The sequence below is a fragment of the Pantherophis guttatus genome, chromosome 2, assembly GCF_059756535.1.
Source record: "Pantherophis guttatus breed Tessera chromosome 2, ASM5975653v1, whole genome shotgun sequence".
Taxonomy (NCBI): Eukaryota; Metazoa; Chordata; class Lepidosauria; order Squamata; family Colubridae; genus Pantherophis; species Pantherophis guttatus.
The window spans coordinates 282450534-282461443 of NC_142064.1; the positions used below are offsets into that span (position 1 = coordinate 282450534).

Sequence of the window (10910 nt, forward strand, 5' to 3'; positions counted from 1 at the left end):
TTCCGGCCTAATATGGCTTCCAAGGCTGACATAGAGATTATGCAAACGATGTAAAAACCAGAAAGTCCAATTCTGGGATTGTTGTATTGTTTGGAGGGGTTTAATTGGATGGAAGTCCAGGAAGCAAACAACTGTCGCCATTTCTACTGTGAAGGCAGAATTTATTGCTTTGTCTGAACTCTGTTCAGAGGTAACGTGGTATGTACAGCTGTTACAGGATTTAAATGTAAAGGTAAATGAAGTTGTAATGGTGTATGAAGCTTGTAATGCTGCCTGCATTAAAATGGCAACAGGTGACAGAGTAAAGAGTAGAAGCAAGCATGTGGACATTAAATATTGGAATGTCAGGGAAGCCATAAAATGTAAATTAATTCGCTTGCTTCACTGAGGACAATTTGGCAGACATAATGACCAAGCCATTGGGTGGAGTGCACCATGGAAAGAATATTAAGTTAATTGGATTAATGTCCCTTCCAGTCATGAAGGGAGGTAACATGGTAACAAAGTCTGCCAATGGGAGCTGAGACAGACTGGAGCCAGGGCGTGTCTTAGTCTGCAGCTTCTGAGTCTGTGCAGAGAAACAAAATTGAAACCAGTCTGAACTAGTCTGCTCTGCTGAAATTAAACTAACTGTTCTCTCCTGCTTGTGTTTGACTTGTAACTGCTACAAGGTTGGAAGAAATTTGCTGTTGGTATTGTAAATTTACTTCATGTATTATTATGTATATAAAGAAGTTAATGAATCCTGCTGCATCAGTTTTCCTGTGTGTCAGAGGTGGTATTCAACAGGTTCTGACCAGTTCTAGATAATCGGTAATGGAAATTTTGAGTAGTTCAGAGAACTGGTAAATACCACCTCTGACCGGCCCCACCCCATCTATTCTCTGCCAGATGATCGGAAGGAAATGGGGATTTTGCAGTAACCTTCCCCTGGAGTGGGGAGGGAATTGAGATTTTACAGTATCCTTCCCTTGCCATGCCCACCAAGCCATGCCCACCAAGCCATGCCACACCCACCAAGCCACGCCCACAGAACCGGTAGTTAAAGTTTTTGAAACCCACGACTACTGTGTGTGCTTTCTGGATTTAATTTCTGCAACAAACTCTGACAACTTTAGAGAAATGATCTATTGGGATCCTAATATTAAATCAATATATTTCCTGTGTAATCAGAATCCAACAATTATATATAATATGCTGCTTTTTTGGAGGAAATTAGTTCAGTTGAGCTTCTCTTATGTGGTCTGATTGTGGTAGATTCGGGGATGATTTAAAAAATACTATTTTTATTCTTTTTTTTTTTTGAAAAAGTTTTTCAAATACAAATTTTTCCCACTTTCCCCCCCCTCCTCCCTAACCCCCCTCACCCCCCCTTCCCCTTTGACTTCTTCATAATAAAACCCAAATTCATAACAGATTATATCATGCTTTACTATCCACTTACTCCATCTCCATATACTGACCCTTTCTTTCTAATAAAATTATCATACCCCCCTTATACTATACTATAATATGCATTTCAAAGTGAGATTCTATTATAACAATGTCTAATAACTCCTGATTTAACATAATAATATTATTTTATCTCCCAATTTAACAATTTCTGCTCGTGATCTATCCTTTTACTACCCCCCATACGATATAACATTTCAAAGCATACTTCCACTCTAAGGCTATTCAATAAATCCTAATTTAACACTTGTTCAGTTCAACTACCCATTTCCTTCCCCCCCCTTCATTACATATATTCACATCTAAACATAATATCCCTTTTCTTTAAACTAAACAATCCATAACCTAACCTATCTCCACCCACTTTCCTACAAAATTACCATAATTATTCTTAATATCTTTATTCTTCTGCCCACTCCCCTAGAAAAATACTCCCTTATGTAAATAAAATCCTAAAAGAAAAAAACTTTAAACTTGTAATCCATATTGCATCTTCTGTAATATCTTTCAACTGGATGATAAACTCCATCACCCGTGTTAGGGTAACATCGCATCCTTGTTCCAGCAGTATTTTCAGTATCTTCAATTGCCATCTGCCCCCATCAGTAACAAGTATCTTCATATTGGAAGAAAAAAAAAAAAAAAAAAACCCCGACAACCACCCGAGTGACTTTATAATTATATTCTATATAATGTTTATGGAGATGTCTTTTATCCAGATTATTAGTTCCAACCATCATAATAGGGTAACAACCAGATCTTCTGCGTGCCATGATCCAGTAGATCTCTTGCCATATAACTCAGCATACAAGTAATATATTTATCCGGAAATCCAAAAACAAACAAACAAGATGTTTCCAACAATTCAATTTAAGGCCTTTTTCACATCCCAAAATAATTCAGCACTGCAGAGATCTGCCCTATCCTCAGGATAAAATAAACCAATACTTTGCCAATTATCATTTCATATGTTCAGTCCTCTCATAAGTAACTGGCATTGCACTGTTGTTTAGTTTAAAAGTTTTTATATTTGTGAGACCTACTTCTTCTTTTCTTGACTTTTTGTGGGTTGGATCTCCATCCTAAATTCCTTTCTGTAGGTTGTGTATCAACTATTTGGTTTTGCTGATGTATAACTTGATCCTGTTGGGTTTGCTTTTGTGGCTGAGATCTTTCTGGTTCTGTAAATTGTATATCAACTGAATGACTTCCATGCTGGTTTGTGGCTTGACAAATCATTGCATTAAGGTCCGGAACCGCCTCTCTTATATTAAAAAATCCAGCTGAGACCTCTGAAAGAGAATCCAAGAGCGGCTCATCTGTGGAGACCTCTTTAACTTGTTGTTTCTTCATTGTCTCCATCTCCTTCTGCTTTTCTTGAATTTCTGTCTCTTGTTGATTTTGCTTTTTAAGTACCTTATGATAAAATTCTTCCGCTTTTTCAACAGTATTTAACTGATATCTTACTCCTTGATATCTCAGTATTATACCCACTGGGACATCCCACCTGAATAAAATATTTTGTCTTCTTAACTCAGACACCAAGAGTCCAAATTTCTTTCTATCTCTTACCATTTTAGGCGGCAATTCCTTATATATCCAAATTTTTCTCCCATTCAGTTGTAAAGTAGAATTAAAAGATTTTTGTACAATATCATTTCTTATCTCTTTATCTGTAAAATAAATCACCACATCTCTAGGCAGTTGCCTTTGCTTTGCAATCCAGGAATTCACTCTATAAGCCTTATTAATTTTACTAAATACCTCCTCAGGATGAACCTTTAAGATCCCAGCCAAAACTTGAGCAGATGTTTTTCTTAAATCATCACTGTTATTTTCCTGTAAGCCTCTGATTCTGATCGCAAATTCTGTAATCCTGTATTGCAGCATTACAACCTCTCTTTCAATTCCTTGCTTTATATCTTCTGCATTATAAGTCTCGTGACCAGCTTCCTCTTTAGACTTTAGTTCTGAGCTATTATCTCGAATATTTATTAAGTCCTTTTCAATTCTTAATATTTTATTGTCCAAATTATCAATTTTCTCCATTTTAGACTCTAGCAATTTAATATTTGTATCCAACTTTATAACAATTTCTGAAAAACCATTAGTCACTGTTACAATCTTTTGTTGCAAGTTGTCATACTTTTGTTGTATCATTTCTTTAATTTCCTGCCTTAAATTTTCAAATTTCTGGTTCACAGTCTCATAATATTTTGCCATTTCCTCCTGAATAAATTCTTTTAAATTAGAACCATTCTGCAGAGTCTGTAGGCTCAGAGCTTGTTCAAACAGTTGTAGGTGGGGGAGCACCCCCCCTTCTTGTCTATCAGATTTAATTAGTAACGCCATCCTTCCAACAAACTCTTCTTTTTTACCCCCCAAACAAGATCAAGTACAAATCTCCAAGAAGAGAGGAACTTAAAATAACTATTTTTCTTTCAAATTGTAGCCAGCACTATATATTCCGCTACTTTGTATCTGTTATGGAAGGACTCTTACTTTCAGCTTTCTTCTACTTCCCAAGCCTCAGCGGCCATTTTAAAGCTTTTTTTTTTCCTTCTCTTTCACTTTAAAATGCTTGTAAGTTCATTAGGGATACTTGTGATTTAGGGTGCCAAGTCCAAGTCTCATCTTTTTTAAATAAGTCCATCTGTTAGATTCGTTAGTTAATCCGGTTCCAGCGCCTAGCTCTGCAAAAAAAAGCAGAGTGCACCCGATACCCGGAGCAGCGGCGAGGGACAATAGAGAGCTCGAACCTGCTCGTCCCCAAGAGTTAAAAAAAGACTCTGGGGACTTCGCAGATGGCTCTACCCACCCCCGCCCGCTCAGACTCACATTTCCATCAGGAAATGGAGTTTTTCGAGCCGCTTTTCAGATGTAAAGGCGGCTCTTTTACAGGCAACGGGGCCGCGGTCACGGAGGACCGTCTGGCGGCGCCGGAAGCCAGACAGGAAGTCCAATACTATTTTTATTCTTAATGCTAATTGCATTTTACTTATTTATTTTTTTAAAAAAAATCTACTTTTTTCAGATCAGTAATAAAATTACTTCGGATGATCTGAGTGATAAAAGTCAATTCCCTTTTTCCCATCCGATGCTCCCCAAAGAAACGGTCCTATACCCAGGAATTGTCCAACTGCTCCTTCATTTTGGATGGACCCTGATTGGTCTCTTTGCTTCGGACACAGAGAAGGGAGAGAATTTCATGAGGACTTTTACTCCTATGCTTGTCAAGAATGGAATTTGTGTTGTTATATCACAACAATTCTCAGCGACTGGAAATACAGGAGTCCTCAGCGATGCCATCTTTAAGTGGAAACAAGTCAATGTCTTTGTTCACTTCGTAGGATTTGATTCCATTTTTGACAGAATTCTTCCTTTCCATTTAACGCTCAAGCGTTTGCCAGGACCCATTGAAGGGAAAGTCTGGATCATGACAACGCTTGGAGTGTATGTAATGAAAAAGCAGAGGCTTCTCAAGTATGTCCATAGTATTTGGACCTTTTCTCTTCAGTGGAAAAAGAGTTGGAACGATGATGATGCCTATAAAAGATATTTCTTTGTGGAACGTGAATTTCAAGTTGAGTATTTTCACTGTTCTGTTTCAAAACACATATTTTCTATCAAAGGCCGGAGAAGATGCACCCAGAAAGTACCACTGGAGACAAAAGAGGAAAAGAATAGGATGTGGATCCCAAATGAGGGCTATACTTACAGTGTCCTTAAGATTCTGGCCCATGCCTTAAAAGCTGCATCCAAACCCCAGAGGAGAAGGGAGAAGGGAGAAGAGAGGCTGGGGGCTCCAAGGCTGCAACCGTGGAAGGTATGGGGTCCCATCAAGGATCCATCAAACTAAATTCCTTTTCAGGGTCTTTGGGGCTCTCAGAGCTTGTTTGTTTAAGATCTTAAGCTTCTGTACAACATCTCGTACTTATTGGAAGAGCATTGCATCTTCCCTTCTACAACCATTTTCTATATTCAAAAAAATGTTCCTAGACTCCATCTGATTTTCAGCTCCTGTAAACTGAAATGGCTCTTTTCCTTGTCTTTCCTCAAGGCTAAAAGAGGTTCCTCTGATCTCTTCCTTGCCTTCTTTGTTTTTGCTTAAAGCTGATGAATATATATATATATTCATATTTGGCTGAAAAATGCCTGCGTTGGCGTCTTTATAACATTTATCTTCTCAGACTTCAAAGGTATTATTCCAGCACTTTTTTAAACATGCTTGTTCGTTTGCAACTGAATGAGGTTTGATTAAACAGTAGCCTCTTCTCCCACTATTCACAATAATGTTCAGTGCAAATGAGTTTGGTTCAATATTTTTAATTTAATTAATAAAATAAAAATAAACATTGGGGGCTTGTAAGCATTTAGGAGGTATTCATGGGGGGAAAAAGAGAGCAGGATTTTTCAAAATTGGCAGCAAAACAGTATTTCCAGGATTGAAACCTGCTAGAAACAAATCGAGGAAGCGAATTCCATGAAAATAGGATTGGGGTAGAGCTGTATCACGTAAGGGGCAGATTCTGTTACAGATTTGCAGACTTTCAAGCTTTAGAATAGCAGCCGAAGATGGAAAGTGGCTAGATTACAATCCACCAACATGATGAACTGCCTGGAGAGAAAAATGAAGAATATCAGTGGACCGAAGTAAGAAAACCAAGCTAACTACAGAATGGGAAGGAGGAGGAAATATTAGGAAAAAACATCCTGAAAGATTGTGGAATATACACTAAGGAAGAAGGGATTTAGAAACCGTAAGAAAAAGTCCGGGAGTGACCATTGTGAATGACGCAAGGGAGCAAACCAAAATGCAGATTGCCAGGCTGAGCTTTCCTTCTTGATCCATATTTTTTTAGAAAGCAGCTGAGAAACTGTCTTCCTTTTCAATTGGCAAGTCCTCTCTTCCGAAGTCATCCGTTTCTCGCGAGTCTCACGGTCCCATCTCAATCGAGTCCTGCTCGGTCTGTCCTTCCTAAAAGGGTGGGGGCTCCAGCTTCTCCATCAGGGACTTGATTCAGCTTGTTCCATTAATCAGTTTGGTGGTGGCGATGACGTATTCAGTGCCCCCGTCTTCCATGTGAGAGAGGAACAGGAGGGCTGCGATTTTGGCGTAGGTCATGCCTCCCAGAAAGAAGACGAGAGTGACATGGTTTTCTCCATGCTGGTGCTTTTTCTGAAGCCCAGTTGGCAGCTGCTGCCTCTCTTCAAAATGTGGACCAGGAAGTATTTTTAAGATTTCTTCAATGCTTCGTCAACCTGGCCGGACAAGCAACTCTGCCAGGAGAACGCTTAGAGGCGTATAACCACTGTAGACGTAAGAGATATAATTTGGGTTCTGCTCTTTGATGTTGTCCATACACAGATGCAAAGTTTTCCAGATGGTTGGGTAGTTGTTCCGACTGCCCAGCCAGGGCTTCAAAAGTCCAGCCTTTTCTAGGCTATTCAAGGTCAAGATGTGTTTGTAGCCATAAGTCTGGAGAATTTCTCTCTTGTAATGATCCAGCACCTTCTGCTTTAAGCTGCTGTTGCACACTGACTGCAGGCAAATGAGCCTCAGTATCTTAATCAAAGGATACTTTCGGGCAATGCAATCTTCTATGTAGCTGTTGACCTTATCGGTATCTATCCCGGACATAAATTCTTGCTCCACGGTTAAATTATCGAAGAAGTCTTCAGAGGTGGTGATGTCTTTCACGAGCTCCGCGATGGAGGTATGGTTCCCCAAAGAGCTTCTGGCAGCCTGCATGTGCGGCAACTGTGAGACAAACTGCTTGATCTCCCCCACGGTTTTGGTGTGGTGCCTTTCCTCAAAAGCAGCTGAAATGATTTTGGCTTTCTTGCTCAAGACGCTGCCCACAGCATTGAGGTTCTTGTTGCAGATCTCCGTGTACAGCTTCTCCGCGGAGTTCAGCTGCAGCTTCTTGGCCTCGGTGGGGAGCTCCTTCACAGCCTCCCCCTGCTTCTTGGGTTAAATTTTTCAGGGGGAAGTTTTATGTAGGTGTTCTGAATTCTATATATTTCATCAATTAGGCCCTCATAAGTCAGTTGGGTAGCCAGAGGAGAGACCAAATCCACGTTGTGATCCAGCAGCAGAAGGGTATCGAAGATGGGCAGGATGGTGTTCTGGATCCCCGAAAAATCCCTTTTCATGCAGATCATCATGTTTGCCACATGCCATGCGCACTCTTCTTTTCCAAAGATGAGTGGGATGGTTCCATAGAGAGCCTGGAGCATCATGAGTCCTTTCACAGCATGGTAGAGGCAGGTCTGGTCATTTTCTAGGTAACACTTCTTAAAGGCGTTTTCTGACTCCATGGACAAGAGGTCGCTGTCAAAGGGAATGAGGAGGTCCAGGCTGCATTCCTCTCGGTGAATAAAACAGTGCAACACACCCAGTTCTTTGAGGCGCTGTTTGCACAACAAACTGTGATGCGGAACAAACAAGATGTAGAAATCCCGCTGCGGACAGCGGATTTTGTCTTCACTGAACACATTGTCTGCAATTATGTTCATGAATTCTAACCTGGGCCTGACAAAGAAAATAATGTTCTTGACATTAGCCGGTGGAAGGTGACCCCCTTTGAGGGTGAACATTTTCTCCACCTCATGTTCCTTCAGAAGAGAATATTGCACAATCAATCCAAAGGGCCCAGTAACATACTCATCCCACATAATGGCCTTGGATCTGGTGCATTTGTCGAGGAAGGCGCGCAGCTCCCTCCGCCTGGCTTCCCGCAGCACCGTCAATGGGACGTGGCCCGAGCTGAGGTGAGCCACCATGGCTGCTGCGCTGCACTCAAAGCTGATGGATATTTTTCTGCAATGTCTTCTCTAAGTGTGTTTTCTACAAGAGGACATGAAATGATTCCACTGGATCATTAATAGCATTATCGCCAAATTAATAATATGGATATTATCGTATCATTAAAAGATTACTGCTACTTTATTATAATAAGTAACCATTATCTATATAAAACAATGTGAGAAAAATCACAAAGATACAGTCATCTATCGAGTACTAGATGCTAAAAATTAGTTCATTTCCAAATGGATTTTACTTATGCACTTCTCTCTATCACAAAATCATATTTTTATTTTCTGGAAGCTGGAATTTTTTTTAAGGAGATCAAAATAACTTTGTATAAGCATTATTATAATATTTGCATCACAAAAACATGATTTATCTATTTCTTTTATCAATGAAAATACACTTGTTCATAATTTCCAATTTTATCATTAAGATTAAAATTTATTTGAATACAAGTTTTAAGACAGTTGTATCCATTTAATTATCATGCCATCTAGCAATCAATTAACTAGATCCCCATTCATCACATCATGAATCATTTTGTTAATTCTTTGCTGAAAACAAGTTCTACCACCAGCATTCACACAATCCATTAAGGAAGTGGGATATGTAGGAATTAGTTTGGAGGACTAGAGAAAGAGATGCAGGGAAGGATCAGATAAGATGGGGAGGGGAGGATGAAGCAGCATCTGTGTTACAGGGAGAGAAAGAAATTCAGAGAAGGTCCTCCCAAATGTTTAGACTGTAAAAAGAGATGGTGAAAGATTTGTATTTTCATACTTGCAAGATTCTGTTAATATTGTCTTGCAGTAAAATAGAATTAGTTCATCTGGTCATTTTCCTGTCTTAGTCTTGCAACTTTCTTCTTAACAAATCCTTGCTTTCTGATAATCACCCTCTTGTTTCCAAAGAGTTTATGAATGCTCTTGATATTTGGGGGTTTTCTTCAATTGATTTATGACCTTTCCTAAAATGTTTCTTGTAATTGACAATTTTTGCCAATTATATCTTCTCACTATACTTTTTGTCAATATACTGTATGATTGAGAATTATTACTGAACCTTTGTTCCTGAGTTTTAAAGATAGTGGCCACATGCCAACTCACAATATTTGCAAGTTAAACAACCATAGAAGAAAGATTCAAATGTAAAAAGAGATAACAAAACAAGATTTCTGCTTTTAAAGTTCCTGGATGTTTCCATTCTAGTTCCATCCATTTCTAAAGAAGAAGGAATTGTTCAATCTTTCCCTGCTGAAAGTGTACTTGGATCAAAATGGAGAGGTAGCAGCAGATCTGAAGATCAACAGTAGGGTAGTTCTCCTCAAGGAGGATCCCATTAACAAGGAATTGGGGAGTTTTGAAAGGCAGCAACTGATAATCAACCAAGATGCTTTGTCACAGCTAAAGTTGCTCAACAAGGTGGGGAAAATAGTGATGTGTTTTTTTCATTTTCCCAAAGAATTAGGACCCTTTTCAAGTGGGCTAAATCTAGTCAAAATGGGGGATAACCTTCACTGAGAATTGAATGTGTGCAGTAAAACTTTTATAATTTTCTTAGAAAATAGGGAGGCTTCTCTTCTATTGACCAAGGTATCCTTTTGATGTTATAATGCTGAATACTGTTGTAAGCTGATTCAGCTATATCCAAAATGAGATTTGGAATGATTATTATTTAGGACAATAATCATTGCCATTTCATGTCTCTTCTTTATCACCATAAAACCGGTGACAGAGGGCCTCATATACTGAGGATTTTGATATTAAGAGCTTCAGGTACACTAATTTCTTGTCTTCAAATATCAAAGTTGAAGGCAATTCTGTTGACCAGAGCCTGAGTTCAACTTTGGTCTCAATCTGATAAAATGTAATCAAGACTGGATGGAACTCCACTTGGTCCCAATGGGAAATAAGCTTCATCTTGACCTGTTTGGAGTCAGGAAACTCCCAAAATTGCAGGCCTAGAGTCTGCAATGTTTTTAATCAGCTGAGACCATAGTTATACATGTCTCTCTTTAACCCTACTAGGATAGTAGAATTTAGGAAGGAGGTCCAAGGCATTCAGTTCACACGAAATAATAATGCCTGGTCTGATGTGAGCTTATTTATTCATTGATTGATTCAATTTATTTGCTCTCCCATCTCACACAATAATGGTCTGAAAACTGAAGTACAGAAATATGACTTTGACGCAAAAAAATCCTGATATCAGAAGTAATAAGGGACAATTTCAAGGGAAATATTACTTAGGTTTTGGCATTGGAAGTAATCAGAGATTTCATATTTTTCTATCTGAATCCCAGAGACTACTTTGCTAATGTTCCTATCTACCTCCATGTTACATAGATGGTGAGTGTAACATCTTTCCTTTGTCATTTTTTCTTTCTCTTCTCAGTCTCTGCCTCAGTCCAAATGTGTGGAAAAATGTCAGCCTGGATTTGTGAAGAAGGCTCGAGAAGGAGAGCCATTTTGCTGCTATGACTGCGTTCCTTGTCCAGAGGGGACCATCTCCACTCAGGAAGGTCAGTGGCACCATAGGGAAACCTTCTGAATTCATCCATCAAGTGGATATTTCCTTCCCACCTTTTCTTATCTTTTCAATTTGTGTTGTTGTTAAATATTGAGATAAAAACTGTTATAACACC

General features: G+C 39.1%; 1 pseudogene; it reads right to left on the minus strand.

Moving 5' to 3' along the window:
* Positions 1-6343: 6343 nt before the first annotated feature.
* Positions 6344-8238, minus strand: LOC148116042 (vacuolar protein sorting-associated protein 33A pseudogene; annotated as a pseudogene).
* Positions 8239-10910: the final 2672 nt, after the last annotated feature.